This window comes from Protomyctophum parallelum, assembly GCF_964188405.1.
Source record: "Protomyctophum parallelum genome assembly, chromosome: 1".
Taxonomy (NCBI): domain Eukaryota; kingdom Metazoa; phylum Chordata; class Actinopteri; order Myctophiformes; family Myctophidae; genus Protomyctophum; species Protomyctophum parallelum.
Window position 1 is genome coordinate 82,769,848 of NC_139697.1, and position 11,759 is coordinate 82,781,606.

The 11,759-nt window shown below is 47.4% G+C and overlaps 1 protein-coding gene across 1 annotated transcript in view; it reads left to right on the forward strand.

The window, feature by feature from the left end:
• zbtb16a (zinc finger and BTB domain containing 16a) overlaps positions 1 to 11,759 on the forward strand; it is a 149,658-nt gene that overhangs the window by 87,364 nt on the left and 50,535 nt on the right. The gene's annotated exons all lie outside the window — the stretch shown is intronic.

Sequence of the window (11,759 nt, forward strand, 5' to 3'; positions counted from 1 at the left end):
TGGCTTCATTCGGTCTGTGTCGATGCCTAATCTGTTTTACCACTGCGTCTCGTCTCAAACCAAAATGAGACTTCCTTCCACGGCGCTTTGTGAGCTGACGGATCGCCTCATTTCCGTGCGTGTGCATGACGCCGTTGTACAACGAGGTATGAATCTAGCGTTATGCTCCCCACCCCAATGATTACCTCGCAAAACGCTGTTTCATGGGTAATAAGCAGCAGTGTAGTGTTTTAGCAGCACCACTTGCTAATGATGAGCTACATGGAGCATAAAAGTACACGTGCCACATCGAGTTGGACCGAATCGCAATCACAATGAGTCAGCTGTGGCCATCAGCCCGTAGCAACTTAAACCCTATATACTTGTGTCTGTTATGAGTTATGACATGTCATCTAGTGTTTATTCAAGCGGTAGGGGTCAAGTGGCTTGCTCAGGGACACTTTGACACGTATGCCGGACGGGGGGACCTTCTTCTGATTAACACATGGCCTTTCTACACACTCAGCCACTATACATACAATGCCCCTGTGTGTGTGTGTGTGTGTGTGTGTGTGTGTGTGTGTGTGTGTGTGTGTGTGTGTGTGTGTGTGTGTGTGTGTGTGTGTGTGTGTGTGTGTGTGTGTGTGTCTGTGTCTGTGTCTGTGTCTGTGTCTGTGTGTGTGTGTGTGTGTGTGTGTACACATACATATATATATATATGCACACGCACACAACCTGCACCGTAACTAGGCCGTTAAGGGCTTCCATGGACTTGCTCAAGGAGCCGGGCATCGAACCGGGAAACCATCCGCTCATGTTCCCAGGCAGCGGCGGCTCTACCTCCTGAGTCACTCCAGAGATGGATGACACAGCCCAGTCTGTAATCAACAAGCTGGCGAAACTTGGCAGGCCACGGTTGTTTATCAGCACTCGCTATGACGATGAGGAAGAGGATGGCAGCCTGGGTGCCAGGATGTAAATAGAGGGAAGTAAATCCTCCCGTAGCAGATGCACCGAAGTGCACGGTCTTATGTTGTTGAAGAAGCCCTTCGGTTTTAGATGGAAAGGTTGTCTCGGCTTTCTCCCCTTTTTTAGAGACAGCGTTCACATGAAGAGAGAGGGAGGTGGGAGGGGGTATTCCTGAAAGCCTGATTTATTCTTAGTCGCATGCTGGTGTTGTGCACCAAAGATTTTCAGAGTGCAACGCCCGGGCACAACTATAAACATAAAATGACTCCACTAGTTTTCCACACAATGCTTTGGTAGGACGCAACACGGCGTGCATCCAAGGTTTTAAGTGTTTCTTTCATCTGCACTTCAGAAATCAAAGCAGAGTGACCATCTGTGTGCGTGACCTACAGTTTACTGCTGTGCCAGCTTTGAGATTGGTGCAGTTATCCACATCTTAAAAAAACAAACAAATCACTCCTTCTCTTGTATTTCCTCAAACCGTCTCTGTAGCAAATCGGTTCCAAAAATACAAAACAAAATTGTATGATTCCCCATCCAAGTTTCCTTCTACGCATCACATGTAGCGACCGGTTTCTTCATTCCGGTTAATTGCTTGCCTTTTATATTCAGAATGAGCAGAACAGACTATTCTACACAGGAAAGTGTTTCCTAAATTTGCCCGACTTCCTTGACTCATCATTATTATCATCATCATCATTATCATCATCATTATTATTATCATCATCATCATCATTGTGCTCGTCAAAATCCATCCACAAAACCTCTGACCTCAAAGTAGCACCTCCCACTGTCGTCCCCCCTCCTCATAGTTACCCCCACTTGACGACCCCCCCCCCCCCCCAACCTGATGTTTGACCAGGCGATGGGGGTGTGTGCGGGGGGTTCGGGGTAGTCCTTTGACCAGGCGATGGGGGTGTGTGCGGGGGGTTCGGGGTAGTCCTTTGACCAGGCGATGGGGGTGGATGCGGGGGGTTCGGGGTAGTCCTTTGACCAGGCGATGGGGGTGGATGCGGGGGGTTCGGGGTAGTCCTTTGGGGCCTCCCGTCCCTCCGCCAGTCGGCTTGCCCGAGGTAAAGAAGGGTTAAACGAGGCTAATGATCTGACAGCCATAACAGCGGAAAGGCACACTCTAAATATAGCATTCCAGTCTGGAGCAAAAACGAGAGGGGATGGGGAGGGGTGGAGGGTGAGGGAAGCGGGGCGGGAATGGGGGGGGGGGGGGGGGGGGTCAGCCCCAGTCTTAGCCACAGACAGACAAGCCTTCCTGCCAGGCAACTGAAACAGCAGCGGTAGCGGCCATGTCCCTAAGCCCGGCTGCCTCTGAAGCCTCCCCCCCAATACCCCCAAGGCTTATAGGGTTTGAGAAATGGGCTCCGAAAGCGAGCGGCTCGGCCAATCTTCTGTCTGAGTCTGTATATATATATATATATATATATAGAGAGAGAGAGAGAGAGAGGGAGAGAGAGGTGTCCTTGGTTCAAGTGTTCCAAAAGAAATTCCCTCCTTCGTTTGCTTTTTGTGCACACATGCATGTTGAGTTAGTGTACGTGTGGGTGCGTGTGTGTGTGTGTTTGCCGTGCTGTATTGTGGCACGCAAAGTGTTATTTATCTTAGCTCAACAGTAACCAGAGGGTTGACGGCGCTTAACCGCCAGCTCTCTTTCCCACAGCAGTGACTGACTGGTGTACGATTAGGCTGAGATTTGCGAGAGTTAGTACTTTTTTACTCCTCTCCCTCAATTCCCATCTCTCTGTGTCTCTCGCTCTCTCGCTCATTCTCTTCCAGCAACATTTTGCCGACCTCCTTTCGGTCTTGGAGACCTGTTTACAAGTCACATGCCCATCCAACCAAAACAGAAACATGTTGCCTAACAGCAGCAGGGACCCTTTACTGGGTCCCACTGACGCTTGTATGTCTTGGATGTTGCGTCCTCTTTTTATAAAGAGGTAATGACCCCTGCATGGTCAGAGGTGCCGGCAGGAAGTCACTGGGGGAGGGGGCTGGGGGGGGGGGGTCAGCCTTGTGATGTAAACATCCAGCTCTCATCTTCCCAGCCAGCAGGCATCAAGGTGCATCAACCACATACCCCCCCAACGCCAAACACATTTTATGTCAAGACGTTTGGGGGGATACGCTGTCTGTTGACCAATCAAAGCCACATGTTATATGTAAACCTGAACTCTTTGGCAGCGAGCGCTCGTGTTCTCTGATGACACTATTTGGCCTCGAAAGGCCTTTTTCTCATTTATGGGTGGTGATGCTCCGTGCATGTCCATGAATGCACACTATTGTGACACCTCCTTGGGTCAGCTACATGCAAGTCAGCTGCTGTCTGACTTAACCGTTAGCGTGCTCTCTCTCTCTCTCTCTCTCTCTCTCTCTCTCTCTCTCTCTCTCTCTCTCTCTCTCTCTCTCTCTCTCTCTCTCTCACACATTTCAAGATGTCTGTTTGGGTTCAAATAACTTGTGATGAACGCATAATGAAATTCATTCAAGTTTTATTTATTCTCGAAACTACACTGAGTAATCAAACTCATTTTCAGTGTTGTACCTCATTGTACCTCATTACCTTATTTTTCTAAATTAACCGTATAATTATGCATTAACAATTATAATCCACAGATGCAACGAAACGTAATCCAACATCAGGCCTGAAGCTGTCATAATTTATAATTGTCAAGACGATTAACCACTTTCAATGGGGCGCAATGGGGCAGCGGTGGCTCAGGGGTAGAGTGGCCGGATGGTAACCGCAAGGTTGCCAGTTCGAACCTGGGCTCCCCCAGAGTTAGTGTTGAAGTGTCCTTGAGCAAGACACTGAACCCCACATTTCTCCTGATGTGCTGGTTGGTGCCTTGCATGGTTTCCCCTGTTATCTGTGTGTGTGTGTGTGTGTGTGTGTGTGTGTGTGTGTGTGTGTGTGTGTGTGTGTGTGTGTGTGTGTGTGTGTGTGTGTGTGTGTGTGTGTGTGTGTGTGTGTGTGTGTGTGTGTGTGTGTGTGTGTGTGTGTGTGTGTGTGTGTGTGTGTGTGTGTGTGTGTGTGTGTGTGAATGAATGTAATGCACAATCTATGTAAAGCGCCTTGGATAAAGACACTATACAAATGCACCATTTACCATTTTACTGTAAGTGGTGAACAGATAAGGCCTGTGTGGGGGGGAGGTTCGGGATCCCAAGTGTTCCATGAGCAAAACAAGATCATGTGGCTCTGTTTATCCACTGTCCACCCACGTGTACGCACACCCCCACACACACACACACAAACACACACGCACGAGAGTGCGCACACACACACACACACACACGCACTGCACAGTGTGAAGAAAGTGTGGCACAACCTGACACCCAGGCGCACAAACACACATTGGTACACTAACCCGCATGCAGTCGTCTCCTCGCCTTCCCGAGCCAACAGCTCTTGTGAGTTGCATTAAGGGCTCCCGACGTGTATCTAATTTTTTTGCCACGTCGCAGACGGGGAGTATCAAAATATCATGGCATGCCTTAAGGTTTTTAGCAAGTTAGCAACAAAGAACGCTGTCTTGTGTGTGTCTTCCACGGGACTCCAGTGTCCTAATGTGACTTCCTCCGTGCTAATCTCCACACCATGCGGGCCAACTTAACAATCGGGCCTGAGAATTGAATCTGTGGGTATACTGTAACTCCTGGCAAAGAATTTAGTTTTCTTTGATTTATAAAAAATGAGAAGGGTGATGTGTTACTCCTTGCCCTTCTCTCTGTCTTTGGTGGTCTCTCTCTCTGTCTTTGGTGGTCTCTCTCTCTGTCTTTGGTGGTCTCTGCCATGCTTTGAGTGCTGCAGGATTCCAACAGAACGCTTGGTTTGGGTGACGGGGTAGAGGATGTATTGCATAGTTTGTTGTAGAACAACATTTGAGGGTATGCAGGCCTCGCGAGCATTCGTCATTCAACCACCAATGTTGTTTATGCATGATCTCTCTCTCGCTCTCTCTCTCTCTCAACACCAGCAGTGGTCCCAGAGAAAGTACAATAGGTGGGGGCTGCGCTCTGCGTGTCTTTTTTTTTAAGTCTTGTAATACGGGGGAAAATATGCAAACCATGGAGTTGCGATGGTGGGTTTTAGCCAGTGGGAACGCAGCATGACTCCAGCAGAGCCCTGGCCACAGAGTAAACACTTTCTTTTCTCAAGCCAGAAATAGTTTGGCTACAGAAAGAAATGAGACTGGAGGGAGGGAGAGGGAGAATGTGAGGGGAAAAAGACACAGGAGAGAAGACTTTAAACGGTAGAATACGAACCTTCCTGACGTTCTCTCTCTTTTTCATTCTCTCCTTTTTAAATAAAAAGTAAAATTACCTGCACACCGTCTACACTTGCACAACAGGAAGACATGTATTATTAAACAACGTTTGGGTCACGGAACATTGCTAAATCAGTGTGCAAGTGCAGACGCTGTGCGGGTCATTTTATTTTAATAGATAACTATATATAGATATAGTTAAACACTATACGATCCAAGCCTACACACCCGTGTGCATAATGCTATGTTCACACTGGCTGATGCAAAAGACACGGATGGAAATCTACACTGCGTATATTTGTAGCTTTGTATTTTTGTGGCTGAAGTTGAAACCAGCTCAAGTTTTTTGTAGCTTTGTAGCTGTTGTAGCTTTTGCAGCAGCTACAAACGTTGCATGTATCTTTGCATCGTCATGTCGCTGCTCGCTGGCTTCCATTGACCATTAATGAATGGTAGACTGTGTCTTTGCATCTGCCTGTGCGAACGCAGCATAAGACTTGTTTCCCATTCTCTCCTTTTTGCCATCTCTTTCCCTTCCTCCCACATCTGAAAATGTTCTCACTGGTGGCCATCTAATCAGTGACTTCATACACACGCAAACACGCACAGACGTGTGAGCACGCGTGCGCACGCACACACACAGTCCTCATGTCACTCAGGCAAATGAGGCCAATAGCAGAGCTACACAAGGGTCACGTCAAAAGTGTCGATTGTCTCAATCACATTAGGCCAGAGCTGGCATCTGTTTAGCATTTACCTAATTGTGATGTTATTAACTTGTCAGTGAGCATTAGGCTGGCGATAAGCAATGCAAATATTCTCCTGGCCCGGGCGCGACAGCGCACACATGTGCATGTGCATGCACATGCGTGTGCAATTACACACACAGACAGACACAGAGCCCCCCACCCGGACACACACACACACACACACACACACACAAACACACAGCCCATGGAAGCGATTCCCTTTGACTCACTGATCAATCTCAGCTTCTCTGTTTATATGAAATCACGGTCACATAAGTACATGCACGTGCCGTTTCTCCTCTGCCCGTCACAGCCGCCCCAATCTCCAGACCCCCCAAATTGACACTTATTAGCCCACGGACCCCCATTTGAATGCCAGGGACCCCCGTAAGAGTAGATTTTTAGGCCTCTAGCAGTGATTCTCAACCCTTTTAATTTCAAGGACCCCCCCCAGTTTGACATGCATTAGTCTATACGGGCCCCCATCTCTGGGACCCCCAATTTATATTGTGTAAAATCAATGTTAATTTAACTCTGAGAGTGTACAAATGGAGGTACACTCTCTGAGTTACAGACCCATAAGGGTCCATTTGGATCCAAACTAACATTTAGCTGGAAACCCCCTGGAACTCCCTCAAGGACCCCTGGGGGTCCACGGACACCACTTTGGGAACCACTGCTATAGGGGACATCATATTGGTATGGCAGTTTTATAAATGCTATTGTAGGTGGTGCACCGCAAATAGCCATAGAAGCTCACAACTTCTTGCAGCACAATACAAATGCTATTTTCGGTGCGCATGCAGCAAAGTATAAATCAAGCATAAAAACAAACAATCTTCTCGTTATAGTTCTTTAAGCTGAAGGAAGGAACATTGTCCTCATAATCAGTGGTGTAAAGTAACTAAGTACATGTACTCAAGAACTGTACTTTTAAGTACAAAAAAGGTACTTTTACGTTACTGGAGTTATTTCTACTTTTTAGATATAAATAATTATTGCAAAACATAGCATACATTTCGGCCATTTGAAAATGGACGATATACAAGCTCACAATGTGTTGCGATGCGATGGATTGTGAGCTTGTACTGTAGAGAGGGGGAGAGGAGAGAGGGGAGTTGCACCACGAATGGGAATCTCAATGTTCCCATTGGGCTGTTCTACCGGCCACTCTACCCCTGAGCCATTGCCGCCAAACCAGACTTTTACTTGTAACAGAGTACTTTTTACATTGTAGTACTGAAGTAAAACATTTGAGTACTTTTTCCACCACTGCTCATAATGTATATTTTTCTAATTCTACCATACTTGTGGTGACATTTGGCCTCTCAGAAGCACAAGTATAGACGCACAAACGCACACTAGACACAAAAGCAGCTCAACCCCCGGAGGTCACTTGGGCGTCGAATTCCGAGTTCTTCTTCTCATTGCTGCTTTGCTGTCAGTAATTACATCAAATTATATTCATAATATTTAATCTTTTTTTTCTCTCTCTCTATCTGCGACCCATTAACCCATTCTGACCGGGCACCCATTTTGGTGTCAGCATCATGTTATGCTTTAGCTATTTAAAAATAGCAGATCTACAAGCTCATATCGCGCCACCGAGTGGCGCGATACGAGCTTGTAGGTCTGCTATTTTTGAAAAATCGAAGAGCGACTGACATTTTTAGAATCTGATCTCAGGTCAGAATGGGTTCATCAGACCCAGTGTGTCCCCGGCGGAAACCTCGTATGAAATCTGATCTCAGGTCAGAATGGGTTAATAACGGTGCAAGCTGTTCACTGTCAAGCGGCAGACTCTCCCATCTGTTTGCGTTTGGCGAGCCGGTTGCACGCACAGAGGGCATCCAGGGTCAGTGCAGGTATCGAGTGCTGTACACAAGCCCTGCTACTGTATATACAGTATGCACCCGTTGAACTGTAGCTGTGCTGGCTGCGGAGTGCGCAGACCCCCATGGAGTTTTATTGGTCATCTTTACCTCTTAAACCCTACAGTATATATTTCATTGTATGATAGCGTGTAGTGTAGTGTAGTGCAGTGCAGTGCAGTGCAGTGCAGTGCAGTGTGTGAAGTTATATCTCTGCTGTCGGCAAGAAACCACCTCCAAAATGTTCCTTTTTCAGGAAATGGGAGAAAAAAAATCAGGAAATTAAGAAAACCTTACATTTTTAAACCAAAGCAATACTGCCTCATCAGAGTTGGTATTGCGACCTTATATATCGTCAATTTCTCCCATGAGAGGGGGAGAGATGGTGGAGTTAGCTGTTTTAGCAAACTGTTTGAGGGTTTTGTCCAAAGCATTTTTACTACTTTCCTTTCCATTGGTTCAATATTTTTCAAAACACAGACGTAAAGGGTGTTCAATAATACTGATTTATGGAAAAAATTTATCTAAAACCTAAAAAAAAAAGATTGAGTTAGGCGGTTTCCTCCCGACAGCAACGATATTATAACTTGTTATTTATTTATACATTTATTTTAATTCATTTTTATGTTAACCTATAAGGACATGGACAAGATAAGGACGCCTGGTTGTGGTTAGGGCTTTGATCTAACATGGACGGAGGCAGTCGCTACAGTACTTCATAATGCATTGTATAATGTGACCGTTGCACTATACGATGTGTATACGATGTGTATGCACTATGCACGCGTGTTCCATTAGGACATAATGCAGCTGACAGTTGGTGCTACAGTAGCCTCGGGCTGTGTGAAATTGAAGGGCTGGTTTTAACTGGATTCTATTTCACTCTGAGCCACGGCGGCAAAATTATTGATGGTGGGGCCTTGTTGTACAGTATTTCTTTCGGTTTAGTCATAACCAGGAGCTCAACAGTGAGTCTCCGGAAGTTCAATAAAAATAATAATCATTGTGACACTTCAGCTCAGGATTAACCATTGACCCTGGCCTATATTGCAATGATATTGCATTTAGTTTGGCGTTGTGAATCTGCTCATCGGGGGGGGGCATGGCATGCTGAAAACGCTGCTTAAGACAATAAAAAGTCCATAGACTTGGATTCCACATGACTGGCTGCTACAGAGTGAGTTTTAGCCAATCTGAAACGTATGGCACTCTTTGGCAATTTCAGTGACATATTATTGCCTTAGTGATTAGATGACTGACAACTGATCAGCCTGTCAGCACAGCTTGATAGTGATTGGTGGACAGGATGGTTGCTTGCTGCTGTCCTTCCAGGTGATGGTGCTGTCTCTCTCTCTCTCTCGCTCTCTCTCTCGCTCTCTATCTCTCTCTCTCTCGCTCTCTCTCTCTCTCTCTCTCACTCACTCACTCACTCACTCACTCACTCACTCACTCACTCACTCACTCACTCACTCTCTCACACACACACACACACACACTGCTGCTAATATACAGAGGCCACAGGCAGAATTTGGCTGTTCAAAAATAGCAGATATACAAGCTTCACTGCGAGCTTTGAATATTTTGTATTTAGAAATTGTGCATCGTTTTTTTTTAACACAAATCTTCTCTCCTGGGGGGGGGGGGGGGGGGATGGAGTGTGTGTTAGGAGGTCATTGGCCCCAAAAAGTTTGAGAACTAGTGTTCTAAACAAATAAGTCTTTGTCTCCTGTCTTGCTCAGCGCTCACTTCCACTCCTCTTCCAGAGTCAGAGCGCTACAGAGTGGTCTGAGGCTCTATCAGTGGCTCAATTAAATGAAGCTCCAGACTACAGTCACTTCTTCTCCTTATTCTTTTTCCTCTCCTACTACTACTACAGCACCCCCCCGGCCCACTCCCTCCCTCCCTTTCTTCGCCATCCAAAACAATTTTTCCCCCACAGATAGGATCTAAATGAGTTTTCTAGGCGGAGGAGGAAGACACTTTCAGTCGGTGGCTGATGGATACCGTGCACGGTCCTCCGCAGCGCGGCGCGGCGTGGCCACCAAAACCCCACACTGTGTGTGTGTGTGTGTGTGTGTGTGTGTGTGTGTGTGTGTGTGTGTGTGTGTGTGTGTGTGTGTGTGTGTGTGTGTGTGAGAGAGAGAGAGAGAGAACAGGGGATATGTATGTTTATGTGTAAATGAGATAAAGTGTGAATGAAACGTTGGCATCCCCCCACCTCCACCACCCCCCCTTCCAATTCATTGAGAAGTACCCAACTGGGCCCCCGCGTTCCCGAAGCCTCTGGGCCGTGGCTTAGTGTCATGGTGGGCACAGCGGCTTTGTGGCATCACCACGGGAAACGGTGGGACGACACAGTATTTGAGGAGGGGCGGCGGTACTCCTGAAAGTGTGTGTGTGTGTATGGGGGGGGGGGGGGGTCCAGGATGTAGTAGCAAATTGGGATGTTGGTACTGCTCAGGCGGTTTGGGCTCGGACAGAGATTCCCCCAGCGTGCTTTGTGGATCATTGTGAGCTAGATAGGCTACAGCAACCGCACATCCACTGAGGCCAATACAATGTTCCGTGCACAACGCCGGGGAGAGTGTGTGCGTGCGTTCACGCGCGCGTGTGTGTGTGTGTGTGTTGGAGGGGGGGATTATAGACTCCCGGAGGGCTCGGCGATTCACGGGCCATAAAATAGAAGTCAGCAGGACACTCTGCAAATCTGGCCCAGCCAATATATATACCCGCCACCCCCCCCCCCCCCCCCCCCCCCAAACCCCTTTCTGGTTGGCCTTGTAGGATGTGTCTCCATACTACGTCACAATGCAAACCCTGGTGAGCCATGTCCCGTTGTCGGACAATTTTAATGCTCCCCCCCTCCAACTCCCTCCATCCCTCCCGGTTCCCACTACTCTGTCCCATTGCATTTGCATGAGCGAGACCCACTGGCTCTTTGTTGGGTACTTTACTTGGTGTAAAAAAAAGGAAAGAAGGAAGAAGAAAAAAACTAGACTAGGCAGATAAGGAAGAGATGGGCTGTAAGCTGTGGAACACAGCGATGGCCTTCGCCCCATCAAGGGAATACCCCTCCATCCCTCCACCCACACCCCACAACTCCCCATTGTCGGTGGTTTTCCTACCTTCAGAAATCCCTGTTGTATTTTAACCTTGGCGCAGCGACGATTTAGAATATAAAAGGAATCGCCCAAGAGAGAGGAAACGGGGAGAGAGAGAGAGAGAGATGTGAGGTCAACAACAGCAAAGGCTCTTTTGTCTGTTGAGTTATTAGAAGTAAATCTCCCTCTGTAATTAGATTGCCGCCGTTTGTGGCCATCTTCTTAGACGAGCACGTTGTTAAAACAGCAACACGCGAGGGCCATTTTAATTTACAGTGCAAATACCTTTCGATTGGAGCGACGAGAGGGGACCGGGGGGTGTGGGGAGGGGGATAGGCATTCACTGAGGAGGAGGAGGAGGAGGAGGAGGAGGGACAATAGAGGCGTCTTTTCTTTTCTCTCCGTTTTGTTGTTGTTGTTTGAAAGCGGGAAGAGCTTCTGAGCGGCTCTCCTGTGTTCCTTAATTGTGAAGCAAGGAGATTAGTAAGAGTGCTTCCAACCTTTCACCTCAAACAAAGGAGCCATCAGGTCCCGTTGCCTAGTGACACAGACAGGGTTTCACACCGACCAGCCAATTTACCCGCTGCCCGCGCCACTCTGGACACATCCAGCAGACCGCTGGTAGCTGAAAAAAGAGAAGGGGGAAAAAAGATACCTCTAGGCGACGGGCTTCATGGCCAATTTATAAAATTACTTAATACAGTATATATGTAATTGCTGTCAGGCAGAAGCCTCTCTATATTCTAACTTAAGCAGCACATCCAATTTACAATTTAGGCATTTAGCAGACGCTCTTAATCCAGAGCGATT